This window comes from Caretta caretta, chromosome 1, assembly GCF_965140235.1.
Source record: "Caretta caretta isolate rCarCar2 chromosome 1, rCarCar1.hap1, whole genome shotgun sequence".
Taxonomy (NCBI): domain Eukaryota; kingdom Metazoa; phylum Chordata; order Testudines; family Cheloniidae; genus Caretta; species Caretta caretta.
The window spans coordinates 113,095,596-113,114,405 of NC_134206.1; the positions used below are offsets into that span (position 1 = coordinate 113,095,596).

Below are 18,810 nucleotides of genomic sequence, written 5' to 3' on the forward strand. Positions count from 1 at the left end.
TCTGAAAACATAACCAACAGATGTAAAAGATCTAAATGGGTTTAAGGAAACCAAAAGCCAACTACTCCATGGGACTAACAGACATACTTTTGATGTGGTTTCCGACTTCAGAGATGCCATCCAACTCCCATTAAAGCCAATGGAAGTTCTGGGTGTTCAACATTTCTCAAAATCAGCCCATCAATGCCTCAAGGGACAGGCTAGATTTATTCTTTCCTTGGCCTACGAGCAAGCATGACTGAAACAAGTAATCTCTGCTCCCCATTCCGTTCATCTCTATTAAAACTGCTAAGGGCCTGTTCTGCCACCCATGTGTTGTCAGATTTTTGGAAGGTAGCTGTGATAAGGAATGGTGTCTCCCCACTGCCAAGTGACTCACTGCCACACCCACTGTCTAGTCCCAGTTTTATTCCCAAACTCAAAAAACCCAACCAACAACAGCAGCTTTTCTGTTTCCCCATTGCCTCTCAGGCTTTCACTGCCTCTCCTCCCATGGTGCTCTGGCATTCCTACTTCCTGCCCCTCTCTGCCTCACTCTCCCCTAGCCAATTCCTTCTCACATCTAGCTCTGTTCTCCCTGAACTACCCTCTGACTCTTTAAAGCCCAGGCAGAGCCCCTCTCCCTTCACTGGCCTAAATGAGAGCCCCTGCTCTGGCACAGAGGAGCTGGACCTATTTCAGTTACAGGGGCCAGCCATCCTCTGACAGTGTCCCTTTTCCTTCCTCACCTAAACTTCAGGGAATGTTTACAATTCGCTTTGGTCTCGCTACTCTTTTCCTTTGGGCAATCTCCAATGTACAAACATCTTGAGTGCTCACCTGGTCTCTCACTTCTCTTTATTTTGACTCCTGGACACAAACGTATCTCTCCTTCATCTACAGCTGATCTATTGAAACCACCTGAATCTGGAATGTCCGATTTAAGCCTCGAGCAATTTATCATGGGTCATCAGAATAATTCTGAAGCTATCACTATTACTAATCTAGGTTTTCCAATGTGTACTAAATAAATGATAGTAATACTTACCACTTTTATAGTGCCTTCCAGCCCAGGATCTCAGTGTCCTTTTCAAGAATAAATGAATAGCCTTTTGGCATTGCTGTGAAGTAGGTATTATAATCCTCATTTTGCAGATGAGCAAATTATGACAGAGACCCATCATAATCTGATATCTCAGGTGCTCCAAATCAGGGTTCAGCTCATGTGATGGGGGTCCGGGGGTAGGTCTAGAACAATACTGAGACCACATGATGGGGCAGAAAGTTAAAAGGTAGCTTTATGCCCCCAATCCTGGAGGTAGCTGGGACCTGTGAAATTAAAGGTGCCAGTCATTTTTTACAAAATCCAGATGGCCTGATTTTTCAGAAGTGTTTTGAGCACCTACTGCATCCATGGACTTCATTAGAAGCTGGGGGTACTTAGTACCGCTGAAAGTCAGGTCATAAATGATCTAGACTCATGCCTAAAAGACTATAGGACATATTTTGATCAGTTATAGTGGTATAAATCAGGAGCAAGTCTGTTTCATGTACTGCATGCTGGGTAATCTCATGAAAGGACCCCATTCTTGTACTAAATTGGCTCTTTATTAAGAGAACTATTTACAAAGATGCTGCGACTGCAGCTAGCCTTCTAGCCATGTGCACACAGACTGACTTGACTTCCTGGTGCCCCTTCCAAATTATTCCCTCCTAGAACATGTGCTCCTTTTTTCAATTTCCATGAAGGGTGCTACAGTCCATTGTAGTCAAATTCTTTCCTTGAGTTGAGATCTCTTGTCCCAGGAGGAAGGATGTATAATTTTCCTGTATCTTAGATGCTTCACCCAAGAGAATGACTGGTGAGTTTCTATACCATGTCTGCTTGTGTTTATCTAAGGACCCCAGAGCAGTCCTGGCAGAGCCCAGAAAGGAGATATTTTGCTGCTAAATAGAACCAGTTTTAAAGGTTTGTTTAAGAAAGAAACTTTGACTCTGATTCTTGTCCAAATGCAGCTTTGTCAGACTTTCTCTTATTTCTGCCTTTCTGCAATCCTATGAGAAGGGATCATGCTGCTTTTTCATCCTCTGGCTAAACTAATTTAAAAAGTTCTTACCAACTTATACTCTCTGTTAGGAGGCCTACTCTTTGGTACTTAAATTTGGTGTTAACTAACTCAGTCATGGAGGAGCCCTCTGGGGCCATAGAGTCTTGCTAATACGACCTCTCTTCCAGAGAGTCTTGAAGTTATGAGCCGTGATGACCAACTTACTTTTTAACCATCTTCCACAAATACAAGGTGGTACTGAGACCTCATCCCCAATTTCTGTGCAAAGTTGTATCAGATTTTCATCTAAATTAATCTATGTCACTGCCTCTTGTTTTTCTCAAAGCCACATTTTCACCCTGGAGAGGCAAAGTTACAAATTCTGGAGGTCAAAAGACCTGTTAGCTGCTCCCTACATAGGATAGGACTAAACCATTTAGAAAGACAGACTGTTTTTGATCTCTGGAGAAAAATCTAGAAGGCAGACCATCTCAGCTCAAAAGCTGTCTAAGGCCTTGTCTACATACAAAAGTTGTATTGTTTTAACTACACTGGTATAGTTTATTCCTGTATGGGAAGGGGAATAAGCTATAGTGGCATATGAAAGACCTTTATGCTGGTATAACTGCATCTACAATAGAGGTTTTAATGATATATCTATATCTATAAAATCTCAATGTAAAAAAAAATCATAATCGTCATAGTTATTCCAGATAAAAACTGCGTAGACCAGGTCTAAGGGGATAAGACTATACATTCAGTCTTGTTCTGAACTGGCTAATGTCCCTGTGCTTGAACATCTCAAGGCTCATTCAGCTTGGGGATTAGCACCTTTCTTTATATGGAAATACAATCTGCCCTTATGTGGAGACTGCTGGGTTACTAGGCAGAGTTCAGTTCACACTGTCATGAATCACTGTTCTCTGGACACTGCATCAAAGCACATGCTAGTTACTAGATGGCAGTGTTTCAGTCACACCAGGAAGTAGAAAAGGGGCTACTTACAGGCAGTTAGAGCTTAGCTACATGTGGAAGTTATACTGTTATAAACTAAGGTGTGAATTTAAAGTGCTATCATTATACCAACCTACTCCCTGTGTGGATCCACCCATTCTGGTATAAGAGAGCTTTATTTTGGTTTAACTTATGTTGTTTTGGGAGGGGGTTAAGCTAAACAACCCCCAAAAGCAACTTATTATGGAATAAAAGTGTCAACAGGGGGAGTTATAGTGGTGTAATCATACCAATATAGATGGTAAAAACATAACCATGTTGAAAGCCCTAACTTTTGTTCTCAGAATGTGTTGTCTCCCCTGAGGTGCAGTGCCTATTCCATTTTGGGGCCCAGGTCCAAATAAGCAGGGCCACCCAGAGGTGCGTGGGAGGAGGAAGGGGTAATTTGCCACAGGCTTTGCCATTTGAGAGGGCCCTCAAAATGATAGAGAGACGGATGGGCCAAATTTGATGTGTGACATTGCAACCTGGTGCACAGGGTTGTACACCATTGAGGTTTGGTGCCTACCATTGATAGTGCGGGGAGCGACTCACCTGCCCTAGCCAGGCATAGATCCCACTGTTGCTGCCACAGATATAATCTTGCCAAGCCAGGGTGAGAGCCTGTAGGTAGGATTGGGGTTGGGGTTATTGCTTCCTTCCCCCCCCCCCACAATACCCACTGGGAGGGATATGACCCCACAGACCGAGACCTTCTCTGACCCTTCATACCCTCCCCAGGTTCCCCTCCTTGCTGGGAGGGCAGCAACCCCACTCACCTGGGCCCTTTCTGAGCCTGCCCCCATCCCTTCTCCTCTTCTTAAACTCTTCATTCTCATGGTAATCTTTTTGGGAGGGTTGGGGACTCAGTTTCAGATTTTCCCTGGGCCCCAAAACCTCTGTGTGGCCCTGCAAATAAGACTCTTGGACTCTGAAAGGAATTGAGTGAAGGCTTCAAGGTACAGGATATTTATACCCTCAGTTTATAGAATGGAGGGCTTGAGGGAATCACTCATGCCCCTTAATTGCCAAGGATGGCTTAAAAGGTTCATGGCCACATAGCATGACTGTTTAGAGGTGAGTCATTTGGAGACAGTTACTGTTAGTGAGTTCCTCCTTTTTCTCCCATAGCTCATCTGAGTTTATGGCCTGTCCTACTATTGTTTCCATGTCAACAGACTGTAGTGTCCTAAACACAGGATTATTGCTTCAGTGCAGGTTCCAGGAGATAGAGAAGCAGTACTGAGAAGGCTGAACGCTTTATTCAAACACAGATGTTTCCTAACACAGAGGTGAATAAGGGACACCGCTAGTACAGTGCATTTTGTTCTGCATAAATATTCCTCTTTTCAAATTTGGCCCAGTACAAAAGTCCTTCTTTAAACACAGCAATAAGTGCATCAGCTCAGACAGGCTGGTTGTGACCACTCACTCAGGTTGAGTTGTAACATAATTTAAACAACACAATATTAAAATGGGGAGGGTCTCTTCTGCACTTAATCCAGGCTTGTCAAGGGGATGGTCCAAAACTGCAACCTAATTTTAAAATAGGAAAGGTCTAGATCCTGTAAAAGATTAGGACTGGGATTCAAAGTATGCATGGGATTTAGCCACATATCTTCCATTAAAGTTAATTGCTAAATTCCCCATACAACTTTGAAAACTGCACCCTAAACTATTTAGCTATAGATTACTGAATTATTCCCAGGGCAGCACTGGCTCAATAAAACTCCCTGATCCTTTTTAATACACATTTAATTAAACAAAGAATGAAGGAAGAAAAGTACAGAAAATCTGACAAACATACAAAAGTGCTATTAAAGAGAATATTTCCCAACATTTCTCTTTAAAAATAGAAATCAAAATCACTGTTTTTTCTAAAAAAACAAAACCACACCACTACCCAGCAGAGGAGGTACAGCAACATAAATGTCAGCATTATCTGTTTTTTGGTGAACCAGGCCCCCATTCAGCTCGGCACTGTACAAACTTGGATGGTTCCAAATCATTTGTGAGGTGGTTTTCTACATTTTTTATCCACTTTTTTTTTTCAAAAGCACCAAAATCCTAGTTAAACTAACAACGTCCTCATGACCCTCCTCTCCCTGCCTCCTCCATAGACCCAATTTCTCTATATCTAGTGCTTGAATGATTAATAGTTAAGAATAGGGATCAGTTGGGCAGAGTCTCTTAGTTTTAGCTTCCCTTTCCTTGACAATTTGGGAATAGGCATATTTGAGCTGGCACTGATGTAACATTTGGAAAGAAAAACCTGCATGGATCAGATTTGTCTTTAGTCATCAGTTCTCTTTTTTCCTGTTTGTTCTTTTTGTTTCTTAATTGTTCCCTTTGGTATAATATGGCACAGTTTTAAAAGAAAGCTGCAATTGATGAGAGATATATGCTTGATGTATTAACAGACAAAGAATTGTATTCATGTGCCCAAGTCTGAAACATAAACATTTGCTAACTGAAGACATTTTTAATTTGTGTACATTTCATAACAAATAACACAAGTTAATATGATGAGAGGAAACCAGTAATCAGAATTCAGGTTAGGAGAAAAGGAAAATTAACAGATTTGAACTGAGCTCAAGAGAGAATCAAAGCAAAGTAATGTGAGACTGTTTTTGTATAGCCATTTATACAGAAGCATCACAAAAGGCTTCAGCCCTTGATGTGTAGGGTACAGGCAGTGCATGTAGATCTGGAAGTGGGAGAGAGGTGCTTGTGCCTAGATTTTTGGGTGAGTAAATGAGCTCATGGAATCTAGGGTTGTATCTACAATGAGAATACTATGGAAATCTCCCACCATTGGCTGCAGCACTGCTGTATTCCACGGGCGCTAGTCATTGTGGGACTGCTGGCGTAGACTACAGGAATGCTCAGGGCTAATTGGCTCTGCTGAGAATTAAGAAAGCATGCTTTGTTGGGAAAAAGGAGAAACAAAGCTAAGCACATTTGTTAGCAGGTACTAATGGAAAGGAATGAGTTATGGGAGTAAAACTACTGGGACATTTGCAGATACGATAGAGACAAGTGAAATATTGTGAGGGGAGACCTTGAAATCTCTGGGCACTTGCCAGCCCACTGGTCAAAGATGGTTCGAACCGGTTTTGACAATGGCGGAGACTTGACACAGAGTGATAGGCGTGTAGGCTTGTTTATTATAAGATACAAAAGTGAAAAGAATAGATGGGGCCATTTGCTAGCATCAGCCTGTCCAGTTGGAGCCAGCCAACGTGGGTTTGAGCATGCCAGGCCTAGTTCTGTTGTAAGTAACTGATCAATACTTATGATCGATAGCTGTTATATTGTTGTACCTAGGTTTAGCTAAGATTAGACTGCACATCGGGATAACTATAAAAGCCAGTTGGTCTTTGGATTAATAAAGAAAGATTTGCCTAAATTCTGGTGCTAGTGCATTTTCAAATAAAGATCCCAACATAGATCAGATACCGACATTATTCCCACAGTATCATCTAATCCTGTTCAGAGCAGGCCTAGATGATCCTAGTAGTAAAAGCACAGGTGGCCAATATACAGTGGCACTTAGATAGATAGTGCTAGAACAACAGTGGGGGATTTCCCTAAAATTCTCATTATAAGCAAGACCTGGGAGGGTTGAGAGGAGGATTTTTGTTTAAATAGATGAGATTAGAATTCATAAAATGGGTCGTAGCTGCACAGTTTGGATCCAGATCCAGACTTCCTTGAAGTTCAGGGGCATTCAGACCTTGGAGGTTGGTGGGCTGTAGTAGTAAGGGCTGAAACAATCAAGAGAAAAGGAATAGAAAGTTAAAAGGCTGTAATATGATAAATATTTCCTCACCCTCAATCACACACTCTTCAGTTGTCTCATTAGAGAGATTCTAAATTTTACCAGTGAGCTCCACGGGTAACATAAACAAGTGGAAGACTAAAGGGTAGAAATTTAAGGTATTTTATCTTTGGTTAAATTATGACTTCCTTAATAACAAATATTCAGTGAATTTCTTATTAACAGTGCCATGGTTTCATTCTGTAGCTCCCCAACAACTAAGTGCTCTCTTACAGAATGGTAGCAAGATACCTTTTGTCCTAAGACAGCAGTTCCCAAACTGTGGTCCCTGGCGCATTTGCTGGTCTTCAACAGACATCTAGCTAGTGACATGGTGCTGGTCACATGTAAATTGCCATAGCTCCATTGAAGTAAAATCTGGCCCAGTTTCCAGCTACTCAGCCACATTAAAAGAAAACATAGGTGGGTCAAATACATTTCTAAAATTACTTTTTCATATGTGTAGTTGCTACAGGTCTGCTATGCCACTATGAACAGAAGTGGTGGTGGTCCATAAGGCAATCTCTACTAGGATGTGATCTACACTCTGAAAAAGATTGAAAACCTCCTCCTATGAATTGATTGAGAGGAAGGATGGTCGGTTGCTAAAACACTGGCCTGGGATTCAGGAAATCTTCCTGGCTCTGCCACACATTTCCTCTATGACCCTGGGCAAGTCACTTAACCTCCCTGTGCCTTAGTTTCCCCACCTGTGACATGAGGATAATACATCCTGACTTCTCAAGGATAAAGAAGATAAAATTGCAGAATCACATTATGTTCCTTGGCTACATCTTGGCTTCTAGCACCTGCAGAAAAGTTACGAGCTTTGACATTCTACTAAAATTGCACCTCAAAATATTTTAAGATCCAGTTTTACGACTGATAAAAGAGAGATACAGATGTAGATACATATCAGGAAAATAGCTCACTCTGACTCCGCTCCCGCAGCAGATGCAAGTAAGGCAGAAAGAGGTGAGGCTACAGTTAATCAGAAGATTCATTAGCGAACTGAATATGACTAACTTGTCACAATTTGCAACCCAAAATCACTGAACATTTTATCCTCCTCCTCCTGTAAGACTAGGAATTTGCATTTTGAGCTTAATTCAATCAGTTGGCTTCCTATGCTTCTGTAAACAAATAATCAGACACAGAATCACTGCATAATGAAAGAAATAATTATTTTAAACAATAGAACTTATAAATGCCTTCTGCTAGATGCAGAATTTAGCCAGCATATGTTTTTTAAAAAAGGGGTGACCTTTTATACCAATTCCAGCTAGGGTTAACGGTGACATTTACTGTCACCCACTGATTTGTGAATTGCCACATTGTCATTCTAAGCCACAGTGTGGGAGGGAAAAAACAAAGATGCTTATAGCCAATGCAGTATTACCATTCTTGGGAGTGGAGAAACTGTGATAATTTTTATATATATTATGGAAAGGCTCTAAAATTAGCAAATATTACAGTCCCACATGAATCTCATTTTTAAGGATGTAGGTTTGAATAATAAATAATTTGGCAGGACAACTTGTTTTGTAGTTAAAGTACAGGATTGGCAATCAGGAAACCCAGGTTATATTGCTGCTCAACCAGAGCCTTCCTGTGTTAATTTGGACAAATGGTTTAATTTCTCTGGGCCTCAGTTTCATTGCACACAAGCGAGGGGCGTAATAATATTTAACACCTCTATGAGACAGGTTAGAGGCAATTCATTAATGTTCATAAGGCATTTTGAGACCTCAGATGCAAGGTGCCATAGAAGGGCAGTGTACTGTTACTGCTACAATGGAACCTCACGATCTGTGCATTTTACAATCCACACAACAAAATTGGCCATTTCTTCTCACAGATCTAAAGACAAAGCACTGTAACGAGTGGTCATATAACTGAGATTGTTTACTAGTGCATAAGGAAGCATTAGCCTATGTAACTAAAGGTGAATTTCAATTGTCAAAATAAAAAACAAATGACAAAAGCCTCCCAAAACAAAATACCCACAATTCTCCCCAAGGAGAGAAGGTGAGAGAGTATTATGCACATGTGACAGATATTGGTCACATCACTTAGTGCATTCAGATACTACAGTGATGAGGGCAGTATAAGAATCTATATAACATAGAAGAGAAAAGAGATGAACAAAAATACATTAAAATGTTGTGTTAACCTTGCTTTGGGCCAAATTCTTTTTTTTGTTACTGGCAAACCAGTGGAAGAGCTAGTAAGAGACTCCAGAGGTCCTGATGTCCCATTGTCTGTTCTAATAGCTAGACAATACTACTTCATCTCAAAATCTCTTTCTCCTCACTGCTGTCTTGGCAAATGATTATTGAAAGGATCCCGCAATCTACCAATGACATAGTTAACCAATGACAAGTTAACCTCAACATCTTGGTTTCAGTTTGTATAAGCATCCTAAAGTTTGGATACTTATCTAAAACTTGTCCAACTTTGATCGTTAGAATAGGGCTGGAAATCTCATGGGAACCATCTCCCTCTCACTCACATCCCTTTTCTGGTCAAGTCAGGAGTACCACAAGAACAGACTGTTTCATAATATTTCAACACTTCTGGTTCCAGTCCTGGAATAACTGGAGGTACAGAGGCCATGTGCAAATGGAATAATTTTTTTAAAAAATTGAAATTTTCCAAATCTCAGAAAAAGGGTTTGGTTTGGGTTCACTTTATTTCCAGTGATTGCATATACCCTTTACAATAAAATCTCACTCTGAAAGTGGTAGATTTAAAAATAAGCAAAACTATTGACAATAACACAATGAAGAATTTTTCTAAAAGATTCTATCTGTAAGATAGCTGAGATGGTATCTTTACAACCGAGGCTGTCCCTTCTAAAAGGTGATCTGCAGAAGGGAACAAATTTGGGGTCATATACTTCTTTGTACTTTTAAATATGTCCCCCTACCTACTGACTCCTGCCCCCCCCATGTAGAAAATAGGAATTTCAAGTGTTACATGTTCTCGCTTTTTGTTGAAGGTTTCAGCTGAAGGATGCAAAGATGTGGATTTGGAGTTGTCTTATCCCTTAATTGAAGGAATGGAGGTGGTGTTAAAGATTCAAAGATCTTTTTCCCCCAACTATGTGTTTTTGTAAGTAGTAGTGTGTTAGGCAGAGCATCTTAGCCTTTCTATAGTACTGTCACGGTAGAATTTAAAGCTTTATCAAAATCAAGATTTAAAGGTGAGTTGTTAAAATGGGTTAGATAACATGTCCTAAACGTCTAGTGCAGCATTTCTCAAATGTGGCCACCAGGGACTGGGCTGGCGGGGGAGGCAAAGTAGTGGCCACGCCCCCTCCCTGTTTGCTCCTGGATGCCCTGCCTTGGTGTTGGTTGCTGGGGCCGCCAGCAGAGGTTGGGCCCTGCCACCCTTTGGAGATACCTGTGGCACAACGCTGTAGGAGCAGGCACCCAGTGGGTTCTCCACCTTCCCATGGGAGGTGGGGCTCAGGCTTTGGGGTTCAGCCCTGGCGTGGTGGGGTGGCAGGCTCTGGCTGCGGGGCTTCAGGCTCCAGTCCTTGGCTTCAGATGCGTGGCACCAGGCCTCAGGCTCTAGGCCCCCGCTGCCTCCCTTGGCCCCACCATCCAGGGCTTAATTTGTCCCCAGGCTTGCCGGGGCTGCGTATGTCTGCTATGAAAAGTGATATTTATATGTTTGTTAATATCACTTTTCACAACAGACTTACTTGCTAGCAATAAATAAATTACAATGATTTGGCTGTGTCTATGTGCATGTTTATTTGTTTTCCCTCAAGCTAATTAAGTATTTTAGGAAAAAGGGTGAGAGCGGCTACAAGCAAGAGTTGGTGGCCACACTCGGAGACCACTAAAAAATTTGTCCTGAGAACCCCTGGTCTAGTGTAGACAAGACAGGGTAGATTTTCAGACATGCTAGCTGGTTGAGTTGAAGCCTGGGCTCTCTGCTGAGCTTTAATTCAGCTAGTTTAGCACATGTTAAAGAATGTACTGCCTTGCTCACTCTAGACCTTTACAATATGTTAGCTAGAATGTGCTAGAATGGCTACGTCCACACTTACAAGCTTACAGCGGCACCGTTGTACGGATACAGCTGTGATGCTGTAAGAGTGCTCTGGCAGCCGTGTTATGCTAATTGGAGAGAACTCTCCCATCGACATAACAAAACCAGCTTAACGAGCGGCGGTAGCTATGTTGGCTGGAGAGCGTCTCTCCCCAACATAGCGCTGTGCACATTACCACTTATGCTGGTAAAACTTATGTCGCTTGGGGGGGGGGGGGGTTTCCACCCCCTCCGTGTGCCAAAAGTTTTGCTGACATAAGTGCTAGTGTAGACATGGCCTAACAAAATACCTTTAAATTCCAGTCTAGACAAGGCTGAAGTATTTAACTGGTAGACTTTTGTAAACGGACCATTCGGTTTAGCAAAAATAAGTCTACTCATAGGACCGCATGCTAGGAACTTGCTGCTTGATTTTACAGCATCACAATAGTGTGTGTGCGCGCGTGCACTAGAGAAAGAGAGAGAATTCCCACTGACTAGAACAGGAATCACAGGTGGAGCATTTCCTATGATACTCTGCCTAATCCACTTTACCCTATCATGTCTACTTTACCACAGACATTTTTGGCAAGTCTGTAACTAATTCCTCCTCCTCCTTATTGGGCCTGAAGCTATGTCTGTGGAGAGGCCAACAGAGAAGGAGGATGTTTGAGACTAACAAATTGCCAGGGGCATCAGGACAGGGATGATGTATGGTGAGGGGGAATGGAATGGAGGATAAAAGTTACACGCCTTTGATATTTCTCTTACATAATCTGTATCACTGCTTGTCTCATCTACAAAACTCTGGGTTGGGGACAGTGTCTTCCCTGGCGTTTGTACAGTACTTAACACAGCAGAGCCCCAATCTTGATTAGGACACCTAAGAGTGTGTCCAAACTGCTCACCAGCAAGCTTTTCAGCCCCTGTCAACAAACTTGGGGTTGTGGGGCTCTAAAAAGGGCTGTGTAAACAGTGCTTTGAAGTTGCAGCGTTGACTGAAGTTTGGGCTCTGCAGCCTAGGGGGCTTCAGAGCCTGAGCTGCGGCTTCAAAGTGCTGTCTACGCAGCTATTTTTAGAGCGCTAGGATGACCCCCATAACTCCAGGTCGATGACCCAGGCTGGGAGGCTCACTTCTGCAGGCTTTGGAGATGTACCCTTTAGGTACTACCCCATAAGTAGTAATAGTGTGAACAACAACAAAACAAAAAAAACATTTTTTTTAAAAAGCCTCACAAAATTACCTCCACTCCACTCCCAGCTAGTCAGGCTTCACTTCCTTGGTGTCTGTGATGTCAAATGTACTGGTGTTTCATTCAGCCGCAAAGTCCACAAGGGAATAACAGGAAAAAGCTTCATAGATCATAAAGGAGCACAAGTCCAATTCCCACCAACTGCAGTTTACAATTAATCTTCCTTTAGTCAAAAGTCCATGTGGGGAAATTCAACCCTCATCTCTAAAAGGCAATCAAAGCTTTCCTCTCATGTATACTAATCAGTAGATTCACACATTTTAAAAAATTTATTACAATGAGCTTCTGTGAGTAGATAGTTTATAAAAAGGTTGAGAGTAAAGCTGTATGGAGAGAGAAGGGGAGAAAGAAAGAATTTGAGACAGGAGACCACTCTTGCACTTCTACAGAATGAATTAAGGCCCCAATCCAATTTCCACTGAAGTCAATGGGAGTCTTTTCATAGAGTTAAATGGGAGTTGAATCAGAAAGTTTTTTGCATTGAAACACTGGGACATAATTCGGTGATTAAAACGATATTGATGCTGTTCCTCCTACTGCTTTGTCATTGTGCACACAAGCATGTTTAAGAATGTTTTACATTTTTTCCTTTGTCTTAGGAATTCAATTTGAAGGGCGTGGAAGGAAGGATGCTTTTAAAATTGTTGGTCATGTTTAAAGTCATAGCTTGCTATTTTTGTATGATCTTAAGCCAAGTCTTCCCAAATTTGGGTTTAAGGTGAGGCACCTCTAACTAAGTAGCCTAATTTTCAGAGGTATGTAAGACATACAGCTTCCACACAATAGTTTCATTTCTAGAGGGCTGTAATACTTTAGTCTAATTCAAGTATTGGTTATAATTCAAGGGGTAACTGGTTGGGGGTTTAGTGGCCTGTGATGTGTATGGGGGGTGGGGGTGGTGTCAGATTAGATGATCTGGTAGTCCCTTCTGCCTTAAACTCTGTGACTAAGTCAATTAGAACTCCAATTTAAGTGCCCAAATAAGGCACCCAAGTTTGAAAACACTGGCCTTAGTGTTTCTAGTAGCATAATAGGCTAAAATAAAAAGAAAAGGAGTACTAGTGGCACCTTAGAGACTAACCAATTTATTTGAGCATAAGCTTTTGTGAGCTACAGCTCACTTCATCGGATGCTTATGCTCAAATAAATTGGTTAGTCTCTAAGGTGCCACTAGTACTCCTTTTCTTTTTGCGAATACAGACTAACACGGCTGCTTGTCTGGAGGCTAAAATAAGTGATGGCTAAGCATCAACAGAATCATATACAGTATTCATTTCTCATATAAAATACTGTAATGTAAACATTGACAGTAGGCTCTGAGCACTGATTTATGGTAATTATATTGAAATTATTCATGAGCTCACCCTTTGCTTAATAAAATAAATGATCTGGCTGTAATTTCCATCTAAATCTTAGGACAAATTCATCCTAACTCTATTAATGTGGATTTTTACCAGGGATGAACGTGGCTTCCTGGCTTTAGGAATTCATCTATTCAATTTAAATCATACCGGGGTGGGGAAGAGAAAAAAAGTATCCTAATTGCCTGTAGATTGGAAGGAACACCTAGGCCTAACTTTTTTTTAAAAAAAACTTTCCGCTACCCCCCTTCCCTTACTTCTTGCAGACATTTTTTTTTTTAAATAGGCTCACATACAGGAAATAATGTGGTGATTTTCCTGAAATTCTCTACATAGTATATAGATTAGATATTCCAAGCTTTCTTCTTTTTATCATGATGTAGATGTAACATGACACACCTAGGTAAATCACTGATAACAGGGATTGAACCCAGTACATCTGGATCTAAAACCACAAGCCTCTACTACCTGAGTAGAAAGACTGAGTTCCATTAGTTCAAAGGCAGTAGTCGACTGCTAAACATCTGAGGGTCAGTCACTAGTGGAGACAGAGAGCCAGACTGTTTGTGGGGGTTACATATGATTAATTTTGTTGTAAGATTTCTGGCTTATTTCTCTGCTCAGTTGCTTCCTATTTGTTCTCCCCCCTTATCACTGGCAATATGAAAATAATAGATTAGTTAATGAAAAAGTTGTACGTTCCAACTCACCCACCCTACCATTCAACAATAAGTGGAGGCATAGCATAACTCCCTCTTTGCTCACAGTTTAGAGCACTTGATAGCTCATACACATATAGTACATGAAGAGCAGAAGTTTGGAGGTGAAGCAGAAATTGTACACCAGTGGCAGGTTTTGCAGAAGTCAAATAGTTTGAGCAGCAAGTTGGAGGAGATGGAAGTTGCTTGGTATGATGCCGACACACCAGATGCCAGCTCTTGCCGAGGCTGCCAGCATAAGCTAAAAACTGACAAACTTGTAGATGGAGATTAGAGCAGCTCACCTGTATGTTAGTTTTGAACAAAACAGAGATTAGTCTTATAAAAACATATTTAGTTTTTAGACTCTGAAATGCTTGTAAATTACTGCGTGCATGAATCTTACTTGTAATAGCTGTGTTCCATGCTATAAGGAAATAAGTTTTGCTTTATAACTTTGAAAATGTTTGCTCTGAACTTGTGAACTCAGGCATTGGAATCATCTGCTCTCCCCTGACCCCCCACCAGGTATCCAGCAGGACTATCAAAATCAGATAGGCCATGAAGGAATATTGCACTACAAAGGATTGGTTAATGGCCCTACTCACACCCTGGAAATGCTACCTGCAAGGAAGCTCAACTTGTGTACTTGGAAGCTGAACAAAGGAAATAAAACAAAGTCACAGGAAAATTTTCCTTTGTTTTGGCTGTTTGAACTCTGACAGGGCCACACACTCTGAACTGAAGCACAAGATCCCCAGGGGCTGCCTCCTGGTCTATCCTGAAAGACACTTTGAATTGACAGATCTCTGTCACTCTTAGGATTTAGATGGTAATTCATTTGTGCGTATATGTGGGCTTGTTTTAACCTGTAAATAACTCATTCCTTTTTCTTAGCTAATAAACCTTTAAATAGTTTATTACAGGTATAAGATCTAGGGTACCAATAGACCTGGGGTAAGTGATTGGTCTTGGGGGTGGGGGTGGCGAGCAAGCATCAGCATTCACATTGCATTCCCCATCAGTACCCAGCCTGGGCCAGGGAAGCTAATGATCCACCCAGTGGGCCAAATTCAGTGATGAATCCTAGCCCCATGCCACTCTCATGATTTTGTCATGAGTCTCATGATAATTGTTTTCCTTAGAGGCCCAGCTCCAGGAGTCAAGTGGATATGTGATGATTTCAGCCTTCATTCTTAAAGAAAAAGTAAGTGTCTAGCCCTTGTGGCTGTGGAGAAAGCTTCAAAATGTGACCCCAGTGCACCCTAAAAGCTCAAAAAGCAGAAAGTAAATAAAAAGAACACCAAATCTATTGTTTTTACATAATCTCATGATTTTTAGTGAGCCTGATTTTTGAACATTTGGGGTTGGTAATATTGTAAGACTGATACAGTGAGCCAGAAATTCACATTTGGTGAAATGTAATTATAGAACACATCCATGGTTTGGGGTGTCTGCCCTTTTTTTTTGACAGTCAGCCCTGAGGTGGTACTCATGATCATGAGCAACTTGAGACAGTGTGACACTGGGTGCACAAGAAAAATCTAAAGGAGTGACTGAAGTGTGACTGTAAAAGTGTACAGTGATCACTGTAAAACAAAGGGCTAGAAGCGGAGTCTGCTGTTCTCACTATTTTAGGAGCAGCAGTACAGAAAATGACTGAGGTCTTACAACAGATTTGAGGGGGGCAAGCCTGGAGAAACCAATTGGGCAAGCAAGCTTTTTCCCCCTGAAGAAAAAGAATTGTTCCAGTTTATGTATGTGAGGAAAGTTCAATTAACCTTAAGGGAAGAAATTGCTAGAAAAAAAAGATAGCAATAAGCACTGTCTACTGCCCTGTGTGTCTAATTCAATACTTTTGCTACATAAAGCCATATTAGGTCAAACTAGGTTATATCCAGCTAATCATTTGTTCTGTCAGCCAAACGATCACCTTCTGAAGCAACACTAGTTTCAGAGTAGCAGCTGTGTTAGTCTGTATTCGCAAAAAGAAAAGGAGTACTTGTGGCACCTTAGAGACTAACCAATTTATTTGAGCATAAGCTTTTGTTAGCTATAGCTCACTTGAGGAAAAGAGGCTCAATATCACAGCTGAGCCCAATTCACACTTCCAGGAAGAGTCTGCCTAGTGCAGGTGTGTAGTAGTAAATGACTTTCTTCTGCTGGGACAGAGGCCAGGGAGAAGAATAGATTCAAAGTCCACACCGTTCCCAGGCAGGCTCTGAGGGAGCCCAGAGAAGATTTAATGTTACTACTCTCACTCAGGAAAATTTAGTAATGGTGGCAGCCTTCCAGGTGGCAATGGGGTGACTCCTCCCACTCTTGCATACATTTACTTCCCTAGAGAGTACAAAGATTACCCACTCTAGCTGTGGGGAAACACGCAATAGAAAATCTAGACCATACATCTAATAGAAAGAGTGGAATTTCATTGTATGTTCATACAATAAAGTATCACACCTTTAATACTGATTCCTTGTTGGTGGTGTAAAGTTACCCCAGACAGAGATTTTTATAGTTAAAATATAGAAGTGTTGTGCTTTGTACTCCAATCACAGTAGCAAAAGACACAGTAAGTGGACATATTTTCATTAAATTGTTGAGGAAGGTCTCTATGAAAGATGTCTACCCTTTGCAAGGTAAAACACTCACATTTAAAGATCTGTATTAGTTTGAATACTATTTCTCAGCACTTAATCACTCTGGAAGAAAAATGTTGCCAGCTTGGGGAAATCTGTCTGTAAGCTAAAATCAGTTTCAGTAAGACTTGTGTTACCTACAGCCTTGGTAACTCGTTTTCACAGACAGGGAGTTCAGGCCCTGAAGGAGTTGCATTTTAATTAAGAATAGTGTTAGTCTCTTTTAAGTGCAATTAAAGTCAATTTCTGAAATGGAAGAAAAAAAACCCTAACTTTTTGATGTCTGACATGTTTAAAGAAAAGCTTTAGCCTCATGAAGTGTTAATGACCTTAGTTCATCCTTGCTTACAGAGTGAGAAGAGAGATTATGTCATCACAGAGATATTCACCCCCAGGTGAAAGGGCTGGTTTGGTGCTAAAATAAAAACTTACAAAAAGTTCAAGAGAAACTGAGACCAGTGCCATGTCCCTCTGACCCTTAAGAGTCAGAGGAAGGCTGAACTTGCAGTTGCAGGTCATTTTGAGATAACAAATTGTATTCCTAGAGATAGGTGTCTTCCAGGCCCAAACATTAATCTGATACTGGTTCACTGATGTGCAGTGTTCTGCATTCTCCCCATAAACTTCTAAGCAGAATAAGTTTGTTTTAAATATTACTGACCCTGAGATTTTATGATCTGAAACATCTGTTTGCATTTCTACCCCTAAAACGTGTTAACTTTTTATATTTGTTCAGTACAGATAGACCTTGCTTTCTGAGAACTGAGAAAGCCACAGCTCTAAGACAAAAATGGTGCTGAAGGGTAGTTAAGGGTGCTTCAGGGATGTACCACAAACCTTTAACAGTCAAGGAAATGCCAACTTAAAAATCAAACAATTTGTATCTAGACTATGAAGATCACAATGCAGACTGAAGGAAAAGTTGTAATAGGTGGCTCTTGCGTAGCACTTTTCAAGGGAGGTCATTAATCCTATTTTACAGATGGGGAAACTAGCAGAGGTGAAGTGACCTGCCCAGGGCCAGCCATCAGGAGAGCTAGGAATAAAAGCCAGGTCTTGACTCTTTTGTGACTTAGTGGCTAGAGCACTGGAATGGACTCAACTGCAAACTTTTAAGATGTTCCCAGTTCTTTACCGAACTAGACACATGGAAAAGCATGTACAAGATAAAAAGCTGTTTACTCCAAAAAGGTTGGAAGAAAAAGATGCTGCAGCAAGATGTGGCAGGTTACATTTCAAAAGCTTAGGCGTTGTATGATTTTTTTTTTTAAAGTCATTGGTAGGGGTTTTCTTTAGCCCTAACTGTGCTAGACAAACCATCCCTACAGTGTCAGCTGTAGCTTAACAGCAACTTTTAAAAATTCTGTAGCATAAGTGGTTCTAGATAAAACATGTCACTTATTTAGCTGATGTTCACAAGCACAAAAATGGTAACACACTTGTTTTAAGACTGTAGCAAAGAGGAACGTTGCACTGGTTTGAGTCGGACTTTTCAGAAAGCAGTTTGTAACCCAGATCTTCATTGTAATACATTAAATGTAACAGTATCATGTAACAACTATGACCACACCAAATGCAGAAGAGTTGTTCAGACTTCTGCAGTATGGTTGACTCTACTGAAAGATGCTGGCAAGAATAATAAAATTAGATTTGAATTGGACTTACTAAGAATCTTCTTTGTAGTTATTAGTTCACTTATATTGAAGTAGGAATTAAGTGAAAGGATAAACCAGTTTAAAAGTGGTCTACAAGTATCTTACCTTCCACAATATTTGCAAACATGCTATTTAATTTTTTTGTAACCGTATTCAGCAAGTTAGATCTCTCTCCATATTAAAATCACAGTTTTCTGCAGGAGTGAAAACAGTTTCAGATGCTATGTTTAAGACAAAAAGGCTTGGTAAATATGGGCTGCTTTAGTCTTTACCTTGGGACATCATCAAATCTAACATAAGTTTTAAGCAGAAGTTGGTCAGTT

The 18,810-nt window shown here is 40.9% G+C and overlaps 1 long non-coding RNA gene across 1 annotated transcript in view; it reads left to right on the forward strand.

Moving 5' to 3' along the window:
- Window positions 1-18,810, forward strand: part of LOC142072631 (uncharacterized) — a 62,439-nt gene that overhangs the window by 41,033 nt on the left and 2,596 nt on the right. The gene's annotated exons all lie outside the window — the stretch shown is intronic.